A 25,247-nucleotide genomic window follows, 5' to 3' on the forward strand; every position below is an offset into this window, starting at 1 on the left:
ACTCTCTTAAAAATTGCTTCCAGTTTGGCACTTTTCGGGTTTAAGGAACACTTTGCAGGTTAAAAATGGTAACAAATGGTAAAAATGGTAACCTCAGGTAAGTAAAGGAACACAGCTATTTATTCCTCATCAAATTTCAACATTGCGATTATTTAATAATTCACAAACAAAGACACAAATATATATTTTTTATTTGGATGTCAATATACTTCAATTGTACAATAAATCGTACCAGCACTTTTGTATGTGCTGAAATACAACTCTGCACTCTAGTACCAAAAACATCTGGCATGTTGTAGCAACGTGGATTTACTACGAGATACAGCAACGCTAACCCTGTTGGTGAACGCGAAATATGTCAAACGAGAATTCGAATTTCGAAATTCCATACAAATTTTTCACAATGGCGAAGTAAAATTCATGGCACACGGAAATTAAAGAAACAGAAATAGTTATTTTTTATTTAACTAAACTACAGAATAAAATTAATTAATTAAAAATACTAAAAAAGAAACGCCAATAAACAACAACTACAACAGTTTAAATAAAATGTAAGTGCAAAAAAGCAAACAAGAAAAAATATTGTGTGAAAAAATACCCCAAGCTTTGTATACGTAAATGAAATGAAAAAAAAAGTTGAAGGTGAGACGACCTACCGAGAGCTATACGAAAAATATGAGTATGTGAGTAGTACCCAGCAGCCACACCACATACACGACAAAATGTGCGAGCTTTGTGAATATTAAAAATGCAAAAATTTGTGTGTGTTCTCTGTAGATTTTATTTTTTGCAAAAACGAAAAAATAAAAAAGAATTTGTGTAAAAAAGAAAATTTATATGACTTCGTCGAGCATAAAATTTTTTCGGAAATAATTTTTGTAAAGAAAAAAAAGAAGAAATCCTCATGAAAGAGAAAAAGTGTCAAATGCAGTGACAATCAGAAATGTGCAATTCGCCCTCTTCCAGAAACCTACAGGAAACGAAAAGAGACAACAGTATCTTTCGTGGATGTGTGTGTTTGTGTTCGTGTAACTGTGTGTGTGCGTGAAGTCTCATTTTCGATATCCAAACAAAAAATTATGAACTTTCATGGCAGAAAACAAAGTCAGCTGTCAAAGGCTTAACAAGGCGCTACCGCCTGCCGCCGTTGATTTGTTTTCTTTAAGGATTTTATGAGACTTTCCCGTTTATCGGCAAAATGAACAAATATCTATCAATTGGTCAAATATTCATTGCAAAACTTTTGCTAAACGTGTTAATTATATTTTATATCTAATCAGAGTATGTATTTACATATTATGTATGCAAATTTGTTTAATTGTTTTATGTTTTCTTTTGTTTTAAGTTATCTACTTGGCTCTGCTGCATGGGGGAGGTTATTAGAAGTTGGTTCTGGTTGAAAGTGTTTGTAAAGGTGAGAACACAATGAGAAAATCTGAAAATACATCCAACGTTTGAGTAAAGTTTTGTGTCATTTCTGGTAGAAGAATAAAATACAAAGAGCTGCCAAGTTTCAATTTTTCTTTATTCTTCTACCAGAAATGACACAAAACTTTACTGAAACGTTGGATGTGTTTTTACCTAAATTCAGGCTTATCCATGGCGCAATAATACAGGTACAACGGCAAAAACAGCTGATCTTCATACCAGTTGCCAAATTGCATTATTGTGAAAATAAATCACATACAAAATGTAAACAAGCAATTCACAGTAATGCAATATTGTCAGCAAATTTGACGTTTTACATGATTTGATGTAACACCTTCTTATTCCACCATGGGCTTATCCAAGCCTCAATTTGTATACAAGAATAAAGAAATGCAGGATTGCATTTGAGTTAGGTTGTACTTGGCCTTTATCCATTTACATACAATTCAGCGTGAAGCAAGAAACAAGTCATTTTGTTCTAAAGGTAGAAACACAATGGCTATTGTTGCTTGCTTTACGCTCAATTTCAAGTAAATGAATAAAAGCCAGGTGCTACCTAATTCAAATGCGATTTTGGATTTCTTTATTCCTTTACACAAATTCAGGCTTGGATAAGCATGAATATCTCATTGTGTTCTCACCTTAAAGCTGAAAACACATCCAACGTTTGCATAAAGTTTTGTCAATTTTTGTAGAAGAATAAAGTAGAAAGTACTGCCAAGTTTCCATTTTTTTGAAACTAAACTTTACTCAAACGTTGGATGTGTATCTTTGGACTTAAAGCCTGGGTACATAAGCTGCCTCGCCCGGTTGCCTTGCTTTCCTTCTTCATTTGTGTACCCAGGCCTTACGTCCAAAGATACCAAGGAAATGGATTCTAGGTGGCTATAAAGTTACTGGTAATTTTCTACACTAGTTTACTTCTTTTGTATCGTTGTACCTAGAGCCTTAATGATCTTTCCAACTTTAGGTTAGGGGCTCCACTTTGAACATTTTAGTTGGTTTTAAGTGGGCGGATTTTGGTACTTTTACCTATAGACAGGTTAAAAAATGCTTATTTCGAATTCAGATTCTAAAACAAGCAGTGAAAACGAAAATAAAGTAGTGGAAGCAAGTTGAATTCCGTGAAACTTGAAACTTTTTCGACCTTGTGCCGGGATTTAGGACTTTCTCCTATGTACAGAGCTAAAGAGGGCTAACGCGATCATTTTATGAATTTAATTCAAGGGTAGGCATTGTGACTCACAAGAGAGCCCATGTGCTCTAAGTGAGCGTAAATTTGTTATCGCTCACAGCCTGTGTAGATGCTAACACGTTGTGAGCAACAACAAATTTACGCTCATTGAGAGCACAAGAGAGACCCAACAATTTTCTCTGCCTCACTCTGATTTAATTCTTAAAAACAATTAACTACTAGTAAGTATCAACAATATTAGGAGTGGAATATCCTTACTAAGAGGGTTCCGTAGCCAAGGTTACTATACCATTACCAAGGGGTCAGGGGCCAGATCATATTGTTTCGTGAAATATTCTTATCTCTTAATTCATCTTGAGTTAAATAAAGCCTCGTTTACTCCTAATATGGTCTGGTACTCTTTTTGTAGATCTTACAATGCTCCTGATCGGGTTCTGAAATTGGTGGCAGTCCATCCTGCTAAGCCAGAAAAATTCTTAAAACGTCGTAGTTTTCAGATATTTTCGGTTTGAGTCCCATAGGACATTGTTAACATGTAATATGATCTGGTACCCCCTTGGTCCATATGGTAACCCTCTTAGTAGGGATATTCTATGACTATTTAATTAATAGTATTCAGATATTTTCGGTTTGAGTCCCATATGACATTGTTAACATGTAATATGATCTGGTACCAGTGTTGCCGAATTTGACGATTTATCGTCATTTTGACGATTTTTTGGCCCAATATTGAAAAATGACGATTTGACGATTTTATGGTCCAAAATGACGATTTTTCACTTAAGCCAGAAATGTATGAAATAAAAGACGATAACTACACTTTGACCAAAATCTCCGAACGATTTTAAGGAAAACAATGTTCCAAACTCGATTTTTGAGCTTTTTTAATGTTTTATAGCAATTTCCAGACGGAGTGGCTATATTTAGGCACATATCTGGAATACAGGTATTTTCATAGTTTTTGCCCCACATTCAAATTACATCAGCTGAAAATTTTCGTTTAGTTTTGTTAATGGATGAAAATCTTCCCTGAAAAGTTTTCGAGATAAAATATTAATTGTATCTATTTTGTTGTAAAAAATATGAGTCCAGCTTTATTAACTTCCTATTAATGCCCCCTTTAAACTGTCAGCCAGTTTTGAATGACAATTTTTATCGATTTCCGACTGGCCAACAACCAAAATGTACGTGTACCGACAAACATGGGCGGTCACACTGTCAAGAAAGCGATTTTTGAGCTAAGCTGTAATTCAAAATGACAATGTGTATCCAGCTTTACCATGCTGCATTACTGCAAACTCGATAACCATAGAAAACTATCATCTACTGAGTGCTGTTTTTATAGGGTATTTAAGTGATATTGGGTTAGATTTATTGCTGTGGGTGGTATATCTTATGTTGCCAGTCTCATTCACAAAAATATCAGCGAAAAATCGCATTAAACGGTAACCAATCCGAGTTTTGGACTATGTTGACGATTTTTTGACGATTTTACAAATTTTAATGACGATTTGACGATTTTTTTGACGATTTCCAATCAAAAACTGTCGGCAACGCTGTCTGGTACCCCCTTCGTCCATATGGTAACCCTCTTAGTAGGATATTCAATGACTAATATTGATGATACTTGTTAGCAGTTAAACCTTGTTAAGAATTACGTTCATAAGATCTCATGTTTTTTAAGCATTTGCCGAAAACAAGAGGTATTTTGGAACCTTCATTACATTTTTAAAACATTTACTTGACAACTTGCATTACAGGTAAATTATTAGTTTTTGTTGAACTAAGTGGTTAATTTTTTTAATTATACATTCAATCTAATCCTAAACAAGTCGACCGACAAATTTTTGCAGAAATCCCGTCTTATTTATCGCAACTATTTGTCATTTTTCACTAATAAATGCATGAAAAATGTTCGATTTCTTAGTTTGAAAACAATTACTTGACAAACTGTGTGTCTCGAACTAGGTTGGTCTTTTTCATTTGTTCTTTTATTGGACCAAAGCCACACCAAAAAGGCAACGGGCTGATTGAGTTTTGTAGTCTCCCTATTCTTTCTCTGTTAGTTCTTCCTATTCTTTATCTGTTAGTCCTTCCTATTCTTTCTCTGATAGTCCTATTTTTCTAATAACTCTTAAGATCTTATGGGTACTTTACACGATATGTATTTTACATATGGGTTGTCACTTTGCGTATACATTTTATATATAAAAAGTGACAACCCATATGTAAAATACATATCGTGTAAAGTACCCATTAGCTTTCAAGTCCATAGATAATTTTGTTACATACCTAATAATAAAAACAAACCCACTTTTCTCCCAGCAATTGTTTATATGCCGCCGTTTCAGTTAGTCAGCAAACGCCGTTGAAAATTGGTTAACGGCGTTTCCCATAATGCAACGACGACGACACTGACTATGATTTCGAACATAACTTCTGTTTGTGTGTGTGCGCCGTATGTCGGTTGTCTAGGTGTTAAGAAGAGATTTTGTGCTTTATTTTTATTGGCAAAATTTTAACAAATGTGGAAAAAATAATTAACAATTGATGAGAAAATGCGAGAACAACTGTGATATAGTGTGGCTATAAAATTCAACTCTTAAATTGTGTTAAAAAGCAAAAAAGTTGCATAAAAAACATGTGGAAATTTTAAAGAAAATTAAAAGTGCTGGTCAAAATACATGTCCACCGCTGACTGACTGCCTGCCAAGAGCCAGCCAGCCAGCCATATGCAGGCAGAGCAGTGAGAGCACAGCACATATGGAACCAATAATTTGACATACAAAATCTTTCGAATACTACAAAAAATATACAAAAAGAAAAACAACTAGAAACAGGCACATCAATACCACCACCACCGTACATCATCGTCATCCAACATCGTTGTGTCGTCCGTCCGAGCAGCCACCACTTGATACTAAACAAAGAAATTTTCGAAAAAAAAAATCGCAAGAGAACTTGAAAAGAAATCAGATTTCGAACTCAAATGTTTTCTTAATGGCAAAAATGGTATATTTTATTGTGTTTTTAATTGATTATAAACAAATTGTAATAATTGTATATTTTAAGGTTTTTTTAGAGGCAAAAAATTTGTGCCTGTGGGTTTTGTGTACTTTAAAAAATGTGTCGGGGAAAATTAAAACATCAATGTCATGCATACGTCCAGATGTTTGTTTAAGAACTACCTATCTTCACAAATAATAACCATCCCTATACCCGCAAACAGTGCCCAAATTGTTCTGTTACAAAATTGTTGACTTTTTAGGTTATTGACTTGAAAAAAAGAAGAAAAAAGAAGGTACCCCCCGAACTAGTATTGACCTTTCTTCCACATAATCATCATCTCTATGCTTGTCTCCACCATCATGGAATGTTCGTTCAGTGCAATGTTTTCTTTTTCAATACGTACAAACATCCGTTCTTACAATCAGTGACAATGGACGTCGAACGGACGGACACATGATAGGCAAACAAATAGACATGACTTAACCCTTCTTTTCTTCTTTCACTTTTATATCATTCCATTTCTTTGGTTTCTAAATGTGTATTTGGATTTTTAATTGGATTCGATTCGATTTTTTACAAAAATTTCCTCGAATGAAGCTGGACCGAGGCACAGCTTGCATAAACTTGTAATTTTTATTGAATGCTGTTTTATGTTTCGATTTTCCTTATTTGTAAACCCTTTAATGTAACGGGTCTTTTTACAAGCGTTGATGGCTTGGTGGTTTGATTCCTTGGGTTGTTTTTGTTTTTGCTATTTACATTTTCATATACGAGGGTTGTTTTGTAAGTGTATGTGTATTTGCATTTTATTGTAATATGCTCTAGGTTAGGTTCGAGGATGTGTGACTTCCATTTGGGCATTTTTGCCTCTGCGTTCATAGTATTTTTTTTTTTTTTCAAAAACCACATACAGCTAATATGATAGCCTTTTGATGTTATTAAAAAGCATTAAGGATACCTTCGATATTTTTTCAAGATCAATACTTTTATCCATTCTAATAACGTGGACCAAAGAAACACAATTCGTATATGTTATACTTCGCAAGAATTCATGCTTCTATTTTATAAAACACGAGGTAGGCGAATAGGTGGTGTGTGTCGATCTGTTTTTAATTGGTCTTCTCTTGGATTTAGGAATAGACGTACGCTTTGTTAATAAGCTGATACATAATAATTATCCGTATGTCTCCACAGGTCTTCAACAGTTCGGCAGGCAGCCAATCATCTCCTGTTGCCTTATTGTTCTTCAGCTGATTAATCGCTGCCTTGACCTCACTTTGGCTACGTGGTAAACACTCAATGGCAATCGTTTAGGATTGGTTCTGGGTTATCTTCATGTTCGCTAGAGCTGGCAAACTATCGATATTTCCAACATAGATATTTTCAATATTTATACCCTCAGCCTTTAGGCTAGAAAGGGTATAGGTATACACTTTCATACGGGCAAAATGTGCCTCATCGAAATAATGGTTTTAGACCCCAAGTATGTTTGGACGAAATGTGTTTCAGACAATTTGGAGTTGATTTAGAAATGTCCGTCCGTCTGTCTGCCTGGCTGGTGCGCACGATAACTCTCGAACGGATGAACCGATTCGGTTCAAATTTTGGCTATCGTAATATTATGTCTAAACTTAGTTTAGGTATACACTTTCATACGGGCAAAATGTGCCTCATCGAAATAATGGTTTTAGACCCCAAGTATGTTTGGACGAAATGTGTTTCAGACAATTTGGAGTTGATTTAGAAATGTCCGTCCGTCTGTCTGCCTGGCTGGTGCGCACGATAACTCTCGAACGGATGAACCGATTCGGTTCAAATTTTGGCTATCGTAATATTATGTCTAAACTTAGTTTAAGTTCGAAGATAAGCTATATCGGTCCACTCCATCCGGTACCTCCCCCACAAAAGTTGCAATATGTTCGGAAAATTTTTGGGCACGATAACTCTTGAAGGGATTAACCGATTTGGTCCATACTTTGCACATCGTCAAATTTCTACCAGACTTAGATGAGGTTCCAATATGGAGTCAATCGGCCTACTCCTTCGGGTACCTCCCACACAAAATTTCGGATAAGTTCAGTTTAGAACCTGTTCTCTAATCGCTTTGATTTTTGTTGTAACAACTTGTATTCACTGCCCTCTATACCGATGGTACAAGTTTCATCAGGGGCAAGTCCGTACTTCCGAAAAAATAGCCTGAAAGCTGCAAAAAAAAACCTATGACACCGTGTGTAGTGGTGGTTGGAGCGCACGATAACTCTCGAACGGATCTGCCGATTCGATACAAAATTTGGCCTTCGTAATATTTTATATCGGTCCACTCCTTCAGGTACCTCCCCCACAAAACTTCAAGAATGTTCGGGAAAATTGTGCGCACTATAACTCTTGAAGGAAGTGACCGAATCCATACTTTGCACATCCTAATATACCATAATATACCATCCTGGTAGATACCAGATATAGATCCGATTCGAATATGGATAAGTTCACTTTAAGACCTGCTCTCGAATCACATCCATTACGACGATAAAAGTTTCCATATTTCTTAGGAAACAGCCCGAAAGGTGTAAAAACCCCTATGCCACCATATGTGGCGGTCGGAGAGCACGATAACTCTCGAACTGTTCAACCGATTTTGTCCAACATTTGGTCTTCGTCGTATTATATCCAAATTTAGTTTCATGGGGCAATACCGGTCCACAAGTTTCGGTAATTCTCCCCAATATTTTAAAAATTTCACTAAAATGCTAGGAGATATCACTTGAATGGGGCAACCAATTTGGCCCGAACTTTGGATATCGTAATATTTTATCAAAATTTTGTTTAACTTCTAAAATGGCCCATATCGGTCCTCCCTAAGGGTACCTGCCATACAAAAGTTCAACATTTGTGTCTTAGTGCAGTTAATTCCTAATCCACATTTTTGTCGGCTAGTTCAAATGTCCCAAAAGGGCCACAAAATTCTGAAGAGAACTTAAATACATTCGATCTGTCCGGAGGTAAATGTTTCGCTTCACATTGGCTGAGGGTATATATCTGTCGGCAAAGCCGACTGACACTTTTTTACTTGTTCATTTCAAAACATATATATTATCATTAATTTGTCTTCACCATTAATTTGGAAATAATCTCTAATGTTCGCCCGTATTCGATATCAAAAGCTTGATGAAATGCTAATATCTGCATCAGGTAACAGGTTCTCTTAACCGTCTTTGGAGGAGAATGTGCCTGCACCATACCCTTCAGTCTGGTATGTCACATTCTGGTATAATTTTCTGACTTCATTCTTACTCCTGAACATGTCGAGTTTCTCACGCTCACTTCTTTCCTGCTCTTCTTCTTTCTGAAAATACCCTTCTCCGCTCTTCGTGGTATTTTTTATTGGGGCTACTCACTGCAGCCTTCCTCTGTATGCCACATTATTTTCTTCAATATCTTTACGACACCCCTGATTGTACCATCATTAGGTGGTGGTTTGTGGTACCCAAGTATAGATTTTGCGACAGTTTAACTATAATGGGATATTCTTTGCCACTGTGCTTCCACATTATCGGGAGAAGGACTGCTATCTTCCAGCATTTGGGACAATTAAGTGGAGTAGGCTTGTGTTATTTGTTGTGATTGCAGCTTCCCAACATCAAGCTATCTTAGATTGCACTTTTGCCGCAACATTAAGACGATTGCATACCTTAGCTGCTACAATCGAATTACACACAGGAAGAATGTCTTCCGACTATCACAACACGGTTGATCTGGTTTTCCCATCTTTTGAAGTGGCCTTGTGTATGCCGAGGTGTTGGAATCTGATGCTGTTAACTACCACGTTTTGGCCGCTGCAAAATGATCAGCTGATTGATTCCGTTGTCGGATGTTACATCATGAAGGCTGAACTTGCCGACCGTGGGACAAAGATATGTCATGGCCATGCTCTCTCTCTCTAGGCGCTTGAAGAATGCATCCTTGGTCTCGTTTCCTCTTCGATAGGGGCATGGACGCAGATGAGATGATGTTAAAGAACTTTGCTTTCATACGTATTGTGGCTTTTCTCTCATCAAGCGGAGTACATCTGGAGATCATTTTTGTTTGCTTTCGGTGTACCATAAATGGTGATGATGAGTCCATAATATTAGCTTCATACCAATTACATCCGCCAGTGCACAAACTGTGCCCACTCTGTAGAGGGTCCGGATATTCCAAGTGCAGATAACAGTACCTCCAGATTTTACGTATGTGGTGGTATTTTTCACAATGATTTGACCTTACGAAAAGCAGGAATCAATATAGCGAAAGTGAACACGAACCTTGACTAAAGTAGCCATATTTGACTAAATGTCTGCTGGGGACTAATAAAATGGTTCCAACCAATTGGGAGTATATTGTTATAGGTGTTCTTGACTAACAGGTATGTGATGAAATTCGACTCGATTTGCAGAATCGAAATTGAATATATTTGGGTTGCCTTTAATGATAAATATATATTTTCTTCGCGAAACTACCTAATTTAAATGATACTTTTGAAATCCAATCATAGTTTCAATAAAATATTCACCAAAATTTGAATTATACGATTTCGATGTATGCAAAATCGAGTCGAATCGGTTTCCATCACATACCTGTAAATTTTCTTTCTTACAAAAGCGGAATACTTATGGTTAAAAAAAAACTTTCCACATTCGTAAGGATTTATATTACGTTAGAGGGTATATCATCCCTTTATACATGTTTTATTTTGTGGCATATTTCGTTTTGTAACCTTGGCAACGCAAATCCGTAACATTTGCCGGTTATTTCTTATTTACTTTCTCTAATAAGAACTTGACATAATTATTAACCTCCTACATCCTTATTTTTCCCCAACATTTTGACAGTGTTTGTCGTCATCAAATTGCATGTTTTCCAGTCGTTTAATATTTCGTATTTATGTTGCTAGGACAGTAAGCTCCTACCTACATACCGCCATTACAACCTTTTGACATGTGAAAAACAAAACTAAGTAAGGACTTCTTAATTAGGATTAATAAAAGTGTTTTCCTGTTGATTTTATGTGACATGAAAAATCATACCCCATATACTTACATGTGTATGGCTGTATTTTAGATGCTAATTTGATATTTGTTGTTTTCTTCCATTTTATATGAATTTCATGGTAAAAATGGTCCTATTTGCAGAACTTAATTATATTTTTTTCTTGAAATTTTTATAACAAAATCAAATAGACCATTTTCACCGTCAACATGATTAATTTAATGCTGTTTTACGCAGATTTATGTTTTTTGGAGTGACAATTTCATTTTCTTATCTTTGGTCAGCTGTTAAGTACCGTTTTATACTTAACTTCTACTAACTTCTTTTTTCAACGTGTTATTTCGCTAATAGGTATGTACTCTAAATAATATGTTATATCTTATGAGGAGAATATTTGTCTTGGTTTTGATGAGGGGCAATTTGTATTTAATTGCTAATACATTTTCATGACTTTGGCCACACACAATTAAGTTGTCGTTTTAGATCCTCTAAGGGGAAGAAAATTTCCCATTTTTGACGGCCACAGTTAGAACGATGCCTTGGTTATTATTATAAACCCTGTTTTTCTACAAATGGGTTGAGGTGAGAATACATAGAGATGTCGAAATCCATAACGGATCGTATAAACAAACAAGTCGTAGGAATTTTTGAAATGTTTGTGTTCCATTTTTTCCAGCTTCGCGATGAAGACAGAAGTTACTGATGGATTACTTTTTAATTGTTAATGTTCATCGTTGAGTTATCAATTTGATCGCAGTAGGAATTGTGATTAATCCTGGAATACATAAAGACAAGTTGAGTAGATGTTTTTTTTTTTTTTTTTCAAAGTCATGATAAGTATTTTTTAATTTAAAAAGGGATAATGGGATCTATGTTTGATAAGATGTTGTTGAGAGAGCAACTAGTCGTAACTGCCCACTAGTCGGTGTATTCTTGTGTGCAACAAAGGGCAACTGCAAAGTAGTGGGACCATCTATATCTCTTCTGTATCTTCGCATAATCTACTTTAATCGACATCACTGTCATCTCCATTAGTGATCTAACCCGATAGTGGCCTCTAATAAGTCGTACAGTGATTTTACATCCCTAACATATCGAGTGAGAGAGGGAAAGTGGTTCTACTATGAGAGATCACAGGCCAAATATCTTTGCTGCATCCAGGTGTGATAAGCCATCTGCGATGTGTCACTTATAAAGTACATCTCACGAAGTTTGCTTCAAACACATTGGTGGCCGACTTAAAGCCAGCTTGAGCTACTTCATCTGCTAATTCGTTTCCCATTATATATATTGCTATGACGTGCAACCCAGCAAAGTTTAACGATATTTAGTATATCATACAGGCTCTCCCTGCAATCCAAGATAGCTCGAGAGTTTATGGATCCATGACTTGTAAGAGCCTTGAGGACCTTTGAGGCTGGCTTCAAATCCTTAAAACAATTCTGCTACCTTCCTGATGATAGCAAAGATCTCTGTTTGAAAGACGACACAGCTGTCATTAAGCTTAAGTTAGTGTTTGATTAATGGTTTCTATACCCTCAGCATTTATGCTAACGAGGGTATATACATTTTCATACGGGCAAAATGTGCCTCATCGAAATAATGGTTTTAGACACTAAGTATGTTGGGACGAAATGTGTTTCAGACAATTTGGAGCCGATTTAGCCAAGTTCGTCCGTCTGTCTGGCTGGTGCGCACGTTAACTCTTGAACGGATGAACCGGTTTGGTCCAAAATTTGGCTTTCGTAATATTTTGTCAAACTTAGTTTAAGTTTGAAGATGGGATATATCGGTCCACTCCTTCCGGTACCTCCTCCACAAAAGTTCGAAAATGTTCGGAATATTTGAGCGCACGATAACTCTTGAAGGGAGTAACTAATTTGGTCCATACTTTGTATATCGTAATTTTTCTACCAGAGTTAGATGAGGTTTCAATATGGACTCAATCGGTCCACTCCTTCGGGTACCTCCCACACAAAATTTCGGAAAAGTTCGGTTTAGGACCTGGTCTCGAATCGCTTTGATCAATGACCCCCATACAACGGTACACGTTTCATCAGGGGCAAGTCCATACTTCCTGAGAAAATAGCATGAAAGGTGCAAAAAAAAACCCTATGACACCGTGTGTAGTGGTTTGAGCGTAAGATAATTCTCGAACGGATCTGCCGTTTCGGTCCAATATGTGGCCTTCGTAATATTTTGTGCACACTTAGTTTAAGTTCTCCCCCACAAAAGTTCAAAAATGTTCGGAAAAATTGTGCGTATGATAACTCTTGATGGGAGTGACAGATTGGGCCATACTTTACACACATAATATATCTACCAGGTATGGGTCAGGTTCGAATATGGACTATATTTGTCCACTCCGTCGGGTGACCTCCCACAAACGTTTTTGGATAAACTCACTTTAACACCTGCTCTCGGATCACTTTGATTTTTGTTGAAGAGATTTGCACTCGCTACCTCCATTACGACGGTAAGAGTTTTTTCAGGGGCAAGTCCATATTTCTTAGAAAAACTGCCCGAAAGGTGTAAAAAATCCCTATGTCACCATATGTGGCTCTCGGAGAGTTCAACCGAATTGGTCCAACATTTGGTCTTCGTCATATTATATCCAAACTTGGTTTCATGGGGCAATACCGGTCCACAACTTTCGGTACTTCTCCCCAATATTAAAAAAATGCCACTAAAATGCTAGGACGATATCACTTGAATGGGGCAAACAATTTGGTCCCAACTTTGGATCTCCTAATATTTTGTCAAAATTAAGTTTAACTTCTTAAATGGCCACTATCGGTCCTCCCTAAGGGTACCTCCCCAACAAAGGTTAAACATTTGTGTCTTAGTGCAGTTAATTCCTAATCCACATTTTTGTTCAAATGTCCGAAAAGGGTCACAAATTTCTGAAGAGACCTTAAATACATTCGATCTGTCCGTAGGTGAAAGTTTCACTTCATATTGGCTGAGGGTATATATCTGTCGGCAAAGCCGACTGACATGTTTTTACTTGTTTAAATTTATTTATTTTATGGACGTCAGAGTAGAATAGATGTGTTGGGAAAAACAATTCATGTTAAGTTTGTTAATTTCCTTTGTCACAGGGCGAGGTATATTAAGTTCATGACGGTATACACATATTGAAGTTGTCAGCTATTTATGGAGTATAACTCAAACAATCTGAAGTTTATGATTCGTCCTCCGAGATATATTGTCCAGCCCAATTTTATTACATGCTAGTTTTTCGGCTGCAGCACCATGTGATCGTTTGTTTAGTATTTTGATTAATTAATACTCAAAGCATCCGGTCACCCTAAAGCCTCTTTAGGTAACAAACTTTCTAACGAAATATTGTCAATTCATGTAATGGCAATGTGAGTTAGAATTTCTTTATACGTAAGTAGTTCGACATGTTATCTTATCTAGTAAGCTTCAATAATAAGTTAGATGTTTCAACCTGATGATGGCCTGTATAAACGTTTTATTCCAATCGAACTGTTTTTAGACATACAATTTTGTCTTCGTTGGGTCATGTGTTACACACCGTTGCTTTTTTTTTATTATTTTTTTGTTACAAAATATTTTTTTAACGTTACCCTGATTTAGTGGTGCGTTGTATGTTTGGTTCAATTACCCGCGTGTATTCCTGTACACGCACTTGCTTTGCAACGCAACAATAAGACACAGCTTTTTTGAAATGCGACCACCGTGCCCATAAACAATTCCTATTGCTGTCACGTTGCACGCACTGAGTCCGGACAACATTGTTGTTTTCGGTTAGTAAATGGAAAATAGTTGAAAATCACAGGGAAAAAATTCTATACATGAAAAACCACACACACATAGAAAATAAATCTGTACTTAAAAGCAAACCAAATAGTGGTGAAATTGTTTCCACATAAACCTTTACATAAGAACACACATAGGTATTATATTTTTAAAGTATTCTATGGAAAACAGGGAAAGACAAAAGCAACAACGAGAGAGGTCACTCAACAGCTGTTTGAAAGGGTTTATTTAAGTAGCTTTTACGAGGAACATTGCAATGGAAGAGAGTAGAAAGAAAGGCATAGCGATAAAAAAATCTTATCATTAATCAAGAATTTGAATCACGGAAGTTTAGTTTTTGGTCGACAGAAAAACCCCGACGAAAGTAGTAAATATTTGTTTTATATACCACTCATCATGCATGGCATTTAATGGCCAAATGACTGAGCGACCGGCAAAGAATCTTATGACGCTATCGAGCTTAACATTTTTGGGTAAGCTGAAAGACACCATGACATGGCTTTAATACACTGTCGACAACAACCACAGCAACAGAACCTCACAACAACGGTTTAATAACTAGAAAAATAGATGTTGCGATTGCGCTTCTATGTATTGTTGTGGATTTTTTGGTAAGACTTGGAAGCAATTCTGGTTTTTATATTGTTTACCTCTATGTTCTTTACTACAATTTTCTTCATTTATATGGTTTTTTATTTTCTCTTTCATTGTGTATTAAATCACTTCAAAAGAAAATAAATGGAAGCCAAGAGTGGTTAGGCTTTCTATTTGACTGGCTTCTATAGAATTTCGGTTGTTGGTCATTGTCATCATCTTTCTTATAGCCATAAACATGAAAGTGTTTCTATGTATAGATAACTTTTTTGGTAATGTTGTAGTTGTAGATTTTTTTCTTTGCTCCCAAGAACGTGCTGTTAACCAGAAAATAAAACTTCATTAAAACCAAACATTTCCAACAACTGTAAATATTATTAACATATGGCCATATTTGACAACTGACTTTCTGTTCCCTTTTCTGCTATATTTCGTGTTTATTACCACTTGTTATATTTAGTTTTTCATATTCGCCATTTTGGTTGGAACCTTATTATGATAATTCCATAATTGTTGTTGGTGGCTAAACCATTCTAGCGCCACATTTACCACTTTTGGTAAATACAAACTTCCTCAATACTTCCAAATATATAAAACCTATACCAAAATTGGAAACTGCATGGTTCTCAAAACAAACAAAACTACAATTAATTAATCATCAAAAAAAATTATATTAAAAATTGCAGTTTAATCGCCGTTCTTATTCCTTTGCTCCCCGCAACAGATTTTGTTTCAACGTACAATTTTTTCTATTATCTTCCCAACATCAGTTCAAATTTCGACATGGACTCCAACTGCACTTTTTTACTAATTTATTGTTAATTACTTTTGATTTTATAACAAAATTTTTGGAAATACATATTTATAAATGGTATCGCAACGTAGGGATCTACAAACCGACTTGTAATGAAGGGAGAGTAGAGACTTTTTCAGGAAAATATAATTTATGCGTTATTAATTTGACTTTTGTTCAAATCTCGAGAAGCGATATCATTCTATGTCAGATTTAAAACAGACATGGGGAACTTTTATAATGCCAAAGAGTGCTGTCCGATTCTATTTTTAGCTCGATGATTAGGAATTCCTTTTCATGGCAGAGTCTTAACGACGTTTCGAGCTAGGTACAACACCAATTGTTTAGAAGTTGTACTTGTCTGATATACAGGAAATGTAAGACAACATTACGGCGAGAGTTTTTAAAAACTTTGGTCGTCATTTTGAGTCTCCGACAACATCAAGCCTATTGTAAATAATAAACCTTACATAGTTTTCAACATGTTTAGGTAAATAAAAGGAAATATATATGTAAGTGTGTAAATAACAAGTAAAAAAGTATCAGTCGGCTTTGCCGACAGAGATATACCCTCAGCCTGTGCATATTGAAACATGCTTTTCCCAAAATACGTATGTATTTAGGGCGTTTTAAAATTGTTTGGCTTTTGAACCGACAAAAATGTTGATTAGGATTAAAGATCAAAAGTTTTGCGGAGGAGATACTAAAAGGAATGGGTCGACATTGACCGTTATGGAAGTGGACCTCCAGCCACAACATATGGTGTCATAGGGGGTTTTTACTCTCTTTGGGCTGTTTGCTCAAGACGTATGGACTTGCTCCTAAAAAAAATTTTACCATCGTAATTGGGCAGCGAATACAAGTTCCTTCAACAAAAATCAAAGTGATTTGGTATCAGGTCTTAAAGTGAACTTATCCGAAATTTTGTGTGGGAGGTACAGGATGGAGTGGACAAATATAGTCCATATTTGAACCTGATCAATGTCTGCTTGATATATTACGATGTGTAAAGTAAGGACCAATTCGGCCACTCCCTTCAAGAGTTACCGTACGAAAAATTTTTCCGAACATTTTTAAACTTTTGTGGGGGAGGCACCTGAAGGAGTGGACCGATATGGCTTATCTTCAAACTTTAACTATGTTTGGACAAAATATTACTAAGGCCAAATTTTTGACCGAATCGGCAGATCCGTTCGAGAGTTATCTTGCGCTCCAACCAACTCACACGGTGTCATAGAGATTTTTTGCAACTTTCAAGCTATTTTCTCTGGAAGTATGGACTTGCTCCTGATGAAACTTGTACCGTCGTATGGAGGGCAGTGAATACAAGTTGCTAAAACCAAAATCAAAGCGATTCGAGAGATGGCCCTAAACTGAACTTTTCCGAAATTTTGTGTGGGCGGTACCCGAAGGTGTGGTCCGATTGAGTCCATATTGAAACTTTATTTAAGTCTGGTACACGTTTCACGATGGGCAAAGTATGGACCAAATCGGTTACTCCCATCAAGAGTTACAGTGCGCACAAATTTTCCGAACATTTTCGAACTTTTGTGGGGGAGGTACCGGAAGGAGTGGACCGATGTAGCCCATCTTCGAACTTAAACTAAGTTTGGGTAAAATATTACGAAAGCCAAAATTTGAACCGAATCGGTTCATCCGTTCGAGATTTATCGTGCGCTCCAGCCAGACAGGCAGACAGACAGACGGACGGACATTGCTCAATTGACTCCTAATTGTCTGAAACACATTTCGTCCAAACATACTTGGGGCCTAAAACCATTATTTCGATGAGGCACATTTTGCCCGTATGAAAGTGTATATACCCTCGTTAGCATAAATGCTGAGGGTATAAAAACGCAAACTTCAAATCTAGTGGATCGATGGAATGGGTTCAAATGCTGATGAAAAGATCTGATCTTTCACGACTTCCTTTGAATGGGTTCAAATGATAATAAAAAATAGGATCTTTTACGACTTCCTTTGCATATCATCGCATAGAACCCCTTCCTTCAAATTTTGCTGTGCAGTATTGCATTGCATCTATTTGTTAAGCATTCTTTTCTCGAGGGTGTACTGTTTTCAATGGATTTAACAACCACAAACTCATGGTTGAAAAATGTTATCGGAAGCAAGCTTGAAGCTTCTCTTGAGTCTTTTTTAGGACTTGGTGTACAACAAATTAGATACAATTTCATAGGTGATTAGAAGCAGAATACTAAAGTTTCAACGCTCGGCTATGTGTTTCACCAGATCAGGGATACAAACACATGTACTAAATCGACGGCCACTCTGTTCACCACATGGATTGCGCAGTATAGAAGGCAGTTGAATATCAGGGTCGATGGTACCAGAGTTCCGTCCACAAACTGTCCAAAATTCTAGGGGTCACATTCGACACCACTTTCACGTCGTCCGCGCATGCCACAGCTATCTGCGATAAACTGAAATGTAGGAACAAGGTCCTCAAGTCCCTAGCCGGCAGCACTTGGGGTGCAGATAAAGAAACCTTGTTGACCACGTATAAAGCGATATGTCGGTCTGTGGTAAGCTATGCGGCGCCAGTTTGGTCCCCGAATGTATGCGACACGCAGTGGGATAAGATTCAAATTTGTCAGGACGCCGCCCTGAGAACAGCAACAGGGAGCCTCCTCAAATCTACAGTAGATCATCTACATGAGGAGGCAAAGATTCTTCCAGTACGACAATGAGATGAGATGCTATCGTTGCAGTACTTGCTCGGGTGCTACCGTGAGAGCCATCCCAATCACCATCTGCTGGTCACCGATACACCCAGGCATATCATAAGGATATTCATGCTCTAGAGCCGGCGGTCCAACAATATAGGAGAGAACCTCTAGATCAACGGACATATGAGGCAGGTTTGAACAGCATTCACACGGACACAGTTGCTAAGACCATAAGCAGTTATTGTGTGAATGCAGTCATCGGAGTACATCCCCCATCTATCGCAGCTGAAGATAGTCAGATGCCACGACAAACCAGAGTAGTTTTGGCTCAATTACGCTCGGGATATTGCATTCGCCTAAATTCCTATTGGGCGGGAATCGATCGCACCGTGCAAGACATCTGCCCAGTATGCGGCATGGGCCCGCACGATACTAAGCACCTATTCAACTGCCCGCCAAGCCTACTGATCTGACTCCAGTGGATCTGTGGTTACATCCCATCGAAGTAGCCACCTTCCTGGAACTGGAGATAGAACAAACATAATAGTAAAACACTGTTACAACAACCAGATCAGGGAAGGCATTTGCTTATCTTTTCCAGTACTGTGTACGTGATCAAAACAAATGATAAACATCATCTGGTTGTTGTTTTTTAACCAATACAAACATATATCCTTTAGTATTGATATGGTCTTCGCTGCTTAAGACTGATGATGCTAATTTTTTGTACGGTTCTCAAGGAGGAATTCATAAGTTGATTTCAATTTAGTTTAAAGCTTGAAGACCTTCATTCCCCATATCCATCTAAACCTTCTTGAGATACGGACAATGACTTCTGGGTCCATGTTAGATAGGTATGAAACAGACGAGAATTCATAATCACCGGAAAGCCTGTATCTAGTGTTGGTTAACATTGGACACTGGCATAGTAGTTTTTCGATGGTCAGTGTCTCCTCCTCATCCTAACATAGTCTGCAGTAATCGACATTGCTTTCATACCACCAGCAAGTTCTGGTCCTTAAATAGAACTTCCCACTGATGATCCCTTCTTGGCTTCTTGAGCAGAAATATGGAAGAAGTTCTACGATATATATATATATGTCCTGTTTTATTTGTTAAAGAAATGTGATACAAAATAATATGAACATATCATAACAAATAAAGTTCATGTAGAACATAGGGCGGTAACAAATTCTCTTCATTTTCTTCTATCGTTAGCGATACTTTTGACTTGATTCCATGTCTTGTTGAGGGCTTCGTATTCTCTCTTAACGCATCTGATCCACGTCATTCGGGGTCGACCTGGTCTTCGGTGTCCCTGAGGATTCCACTGCAAAGCTGACTTCGTGATGTCATTATCGGGACGCCTTAAAATGTGTCCAACCCAAGTCCATTTTCGTTTCTTGATTTCCTCCTCGACTGGGATATTATTTGTAATAGTGAGCAGTTCATTAGTTGATATTACATTCGGCCAGTATATGTGGAGGATACGTTTAAGGCAGCCATTTGTGAACGTTTGGAGCTTTTTCATATTCGACTGGGTGGTACCCCACGTTGATGAGCCATATAGCAACACTGATTTCACGCTGCTGTCGAAAATGCGTAATTTTGTTTTGCGACAAATGTTATTAGATCGCCATGTTTTATGTAGGGCTTGGAAAGCTGCTCTGGCTTTGTTTATACGGGCCACAATGTCGTCTTCAGAGCCACCATGTTCAGATTTGACGCTTCCGAGGTAGCAAAATGTATTGACGTCTTCGATGTTAATGCCATTAACGGTTAGTGGTGTTGTAACACTAGTCCCGATTCGCATAAGTTTTGTCTTTTTGATGTTAATTTTGAGGCCTATACTAGATGCATTGATAATAAGCCTATAAACGGTGGGCCATGAGACAAATATCATCGGCATAGTCAATATCGTTTAGGCGATTGTTGAGGTTCCACTGTATGCCACATGGGGCCTCGCTGTTTGTTTTGTTCATAACAAAGTCCAGCATTAACAGGAATAACGTTGGTGACAAAATGCATCCCTGTTTAACTCCGGCTGTAGTCATAAAGGGTGAACTTTCTGCTGTATTAAAACGCACACGGCATGTCGAATTTCTGTAGAGTTCACGAATGAGGAGTATTATTTTGTCCGGAATACCATTTAGGGAAAGGATTTCCCACAGTGCATCACGTGATATGGTGTCGAATGCTCTTTCAAAGTCGACGAAAAGTAAGTAGAGATGTGCATTGTACTCCTTTGATTGCTCGATGATAATTCGAAGTGTGTTGATATGGTCGGCGCAAGATCTGCCGGTGCGAAACCCTGCCTGTTCGCATCGCAGTATTGATTCCACAGCTGGGCGTATCCGGTTTAGCAGTAGCGATGCCATGAGTTTTGCAATAGAGTTGAGTAAAGTGATGGCTCGCCAATTCTTACATTCCTTCAAATCACCTTTTTGGGAATTGTAATTATGACTCCTTCTTTCCATGCGTCTTGAATTTTCGATGTTGTCCATGCAGTGCGTATAAAAGGAAAAAGGGCATCTACTAGTGATGGAGCGCCATATTTTAGCAGTTCAGCTGGTATGTTATCAGGGCCACTGGATTTACCATTTCTCAGAGACTCAAGAGCTGATTTTATTTCATCCCGAGTTGGTGGGTGGGTTGCGATGTCCCGTCTTTGGTTTCGTCTTGAGGGTGTTGGGAGTGGCTGGTAGTTTTGGGATGTTGTGGAATTTTCGGAGAAGAATTCACACCATCGATTAAGTTGTTCGTCTGGTGTTGTGAGTTCGGCTCCGTTTTTGTCTCTGATCGATGCAGTACTTCTTATGTTGTTGCCACTTAGTTTTTTTTATTGTTGCATATACTTGGCGCATGTTCCCAACATTCGATGCTTGTTCAGCTTCATCTGCGATTTTGTTAAAGTATACTTCACGGTCTAAGCGCGCAAGTTTTTTAACATTGTTTGCTGTTATTCTATATTCAAACTTTGCTACGGTCCTTTCCTCGTTAGTCTGCGCTGCTTCAATACGATTTTTTTGATTTTTCCGTTTTTGAATTTCGGCCCATGTTGTATCAGTTATCCACGGCTTTCTTCTATTAACAGCGCGGCCAAGTACGGTCTGTGCACTTCTGTTACATGCATCGACTATCGTCTGCTATTCACGAACAAATAGATATTTATAGAAGTTGTCGAGTTTGGCAATTAAATTGCATTTAACCCATCATAAAACATTCTACGTAGGTCTCTACCTGCTACAGCAACAACAACCGACCTCTTAAGCCCTATTAGCCGTTTTCGCCTGAAAGACAGTACAGATCTGATTCGACTTATATGATCGTCTGACATTAAGTTCCTCGCTAAAAACTCCGGCCCAATGCCGCCTTCCATTTTGGATCCATCTATATCGATAAAGACCAAGCTTGGTGGAAGTAGTCTTCCATAAGACCTGTCACTCCTAGTTGGAATCAAAATCTTAGTTGCTAAAACCTTTATATGGGGCCTTACAAAAACGTGGACCTAAGTCAACAATATTTGGTAAACAGTTTTTGCATCAACAGATCAAAGCTAATTCCATAGCTAAAACCTTCAAAATACGCAAAAATGAAAATTACCGTTCTGCGGAGCCAAAACGTGAGCCGATATTATCAATCTTCAAACTTGAACTAAGTTTGAAAGAAACATTGAGGTTAGTACAACGTTTGAATCGAATTGTTTACTCGCTTCGAGAATTATCGTGTACTCCATACAAAAGGACGGACATGACTAAATAGACTTCAAATTGCTTGAAATGAATTTGGTCCTAAAGGATGGTGGGACACATTTTCTTAGCCAGTACGCTATAATGAAAATAGACAAATAAGTAGACCTGGGCCCAAGCGATATGATCATCCTGTGGGATTGAGCTTCATCGGTGGTTACCTCTGAGTATGGAATTTAAGATTAAAGGAAATGCGGAGGCATTTCTGGTCATGTATAATTAGTAGCCACTTTTTTAAATATTTTTTAGAATATTTACTACAGCAAAATATGCTACCATATGTTTTAATACGCAGTACCTTTAAAATTGGTCATAAAATTAAATTACACCCTCCCCGTAATATTATAAACAAATTTTATCGGTCACAATTAAATGTATGTGTCTCCTTTATCGGTCAACAACATTAAAATACAATATTGTTCATTATTTTTTCATCCAATAATATTTGTAGACAAAATATGTATCTTTCTGATTCGTGGACTACATTCTATATTGGAGTGTATAAAAATACTGGCACTGGCACCAGCTTGCCTTTTTTTAATGTATGAAAAGAAAGTGAAACAATCTGTAGTGAACATTTACGCATTCACTGTTTGGCCTTAAAATGTGAAACCTTCAAGTAAAATGTTTATCACACTATCCACTCAATCATTAAAAAATCAATAGTTCCCTTAAAATAGAAAACTGATATACTAACTACAAACAATTATTGCCTAGCTGCTGATGCACAAAAGATAATCATCATCCTCCCCCTCCTCTTTTCCAGTCACCCATTGTATATACTAGCTGTACATAATGTTTCTATTTGTTCTTTATTAATTTTAATATAAACCTTAGTTATTTGTTCTATTCCAATTAATTTTAAACAGAAAGAAAAACTCAAAACAATTGAATGCCTTTCTTGAATGCACTTTAAGGAGATAAGACCTAACGAGCGGCTGAAGCAAATGCCAGTTGACTTTATAATACAGCCGTTACACAAATAAAAATCAATATGTTGTATGTATCATCGTCGTCGTAATTTTTTTCTTTCTTTTTTTTTCCTTTATTTTATTGAAATGCATAGTTACGACAGTATGAACGGACGGACGGACGCACGGACATACAATCATATGGTGTTACATATTATCGTAACGTCAATTCGGTCGTTCCCTATAACATTCCAACCAAAGAGTATTACATATTTTGATTGAATAGCTACTAGCTAGCTATGTACTACTAACAGTCTATAGATTTTCTGCCTTGCGCTTCATTTTCTTTTGGCTGACTGACTGCCGTTTGTTTTTGGTCGCCAGTCTAGTTGGAGGTATTAAATCAATTGAAAAACAACACAGAATGACAGCGGCGGCAGCAGACGGATTGCCCTCCGCGGAGACTAAATGAAAAGCAACCAAACAAAAATATTGCAATAAATATATTTTTCACACTTGAGATCACATATTCGTCATATTGTTTAAAATCGTTTTGGTGGTGTTCAGAAGGTGCATATGCATTACTGCACACATTAGTTGGATGTTTTGTCGTTTATTTATGTCCGTCCGTCTGACTGTTAGTTAATACACGTGTTTGTTTTCATTTGTTGTATGCATTTCTTGGTAGTAATAGGAGCTTTTGTTTTGTTTACCTTTATCGATCGCTATGACCGATAAATGTTTAGTATTGACGATTTTGCCTTTTAAGCTGCTAACAAAATTTCGTATTAAGGATCGTGTTAATCAGATGAAATTGATTTTCTAGGGCCCATAATTGCTGTTGGCTGCCACCGTGGTGCAATGGTATGCACATCCGCCTTGCACGCTAAAGCTCGTGTGTTCGATTCCCAGACCAGGCAACATCAAATTTTCAACGGTGGCAAAATACCCCTCAGTGATTTTGGCTACATTTCCTGATTATTTCAGGAAAGTGTTGTCTTAGGACACGCCGTTGCGACTCGGCAATAAACAGTAGGTCCCATATCATTGAACGAACTAATATGAATCGGGGTGCACTCATTGACGATATGAGAGAAGTCTCCCTTGTCCCATCTGGGATGTTTGCGGAACAATTATTATATTATAGTTGCCGTTGATTATACAAGCAATTTAGGTTTAGGTTTAACGGTGCGCAGCCCTCTATTAGAATAGGTGACTGCTTCACTCGGAGACCGTTGGTCCATTGTGTTCATCCTGTAGGCTATTTAAAGATGATGGAGATGATGGTTTAAAGATGATAGGGGTGTGTTGTTGAGATGATTAAAGATGAAGGAGATGATACAGTGTTGATGCAGCTTGATGAGATGAGGATGATAGGATAGAGATGATGGTGAGTGTAGGAGATGTAGAGATTGACGCCAAGGAATTATCTGGAAGAGTGAAAAGAGTCTGATTATTAAGGGTTGTTAAGGACCTTTGCCAAGCCATGCTAGATGTCTGGCAAAGTTGAGTAGGACGATGGGATCTATGTTAGACAGGAAGGTCAGAGTGTCTATCTCATATCTGCCTAGTGCATGGCGGTGCAAAATGCGTTATTAGGAATAAAATCACATACAAAATGTAAACAAGCAATTCACAGTAATGCATTATTGTGAGCAAATTTGACCGCGATTTTCATTCCTAACTTATCAAGTGAGAGGAGGGTAGCAGTTCTTCGACGAGAAACCACAGGCCAGATTGTCTTGGATACCCTACAACCAGGTTCCAATAGCCATCTTTGATGTGCTTTCTCATTGAAGATGTCCCGAAGTTTGCCGATGTAGTGGCACATCGGTGTCGTGTCCATATCTTCCTCCTCCTCAGTCAGCGATAATTTTTCCCAAATTTCATCCGGGATGCTTTCCTCCTTGAGTGTCAAGGGGACGCTTTCCTCAATTAAATTGAGGAGTACTAAGCTCTGTCTATTCAAACTGTCATTAATGTGGTCAAGTTCCGGAGTGTCGTCCCCGTCCATATTTTCAGTCCGCTTTGTAGCAGAGTTAGAGCTGCTGGCCGTAACATTAGGGGAAT

The 25,247-nt window shown here is 37.5% G+C and overlaps 1 protein-coding gene across 3 annotated transcripts in view; it reads left to right on the top strand.

Annotated features, from left to right (window-relative positions):
* The first annotated feature begins 216 nt into the window (after positions 1 to 216).
* Positions 217 to 25,247, top strand: part of dco (discs overgrown casein kinase 1) — a 32,771-nt gene continuing 7,740 nt past the window's right edge. Inside the window, exon 1 of one of the 3 annotated variants that reach the window (XM_073960223.1) lies at positions 217 to 1,281. The gene's annotated coding sequence lies outside the window, so the exon portion shown is untranslated. Of the gene's footprint in view, positions 1,282 to 4,971; positions 5,636 to 25,247 lie in introns of those variants that run through there. The other 2 variants (XM_073960221.1, XM_073960222.1) reach the window with 2 other exon arrangements.

Source organism: Musca autumnalis, unplaced genomic scaffold (genome assembly GCF_047663935.1).
Source record: "Musca autumnalis isolate F117 unplaced genomic scaffold, ASM4766393v1 scaffold_1, whole genome shotgun sequence".
NCBI classification, from domain to species: domain Eukaryota; kingdom Metazoa; phylum Arthropoda; class Insecta; order Diptera; family Muscidae; genus Musca; species Musca autumnalis.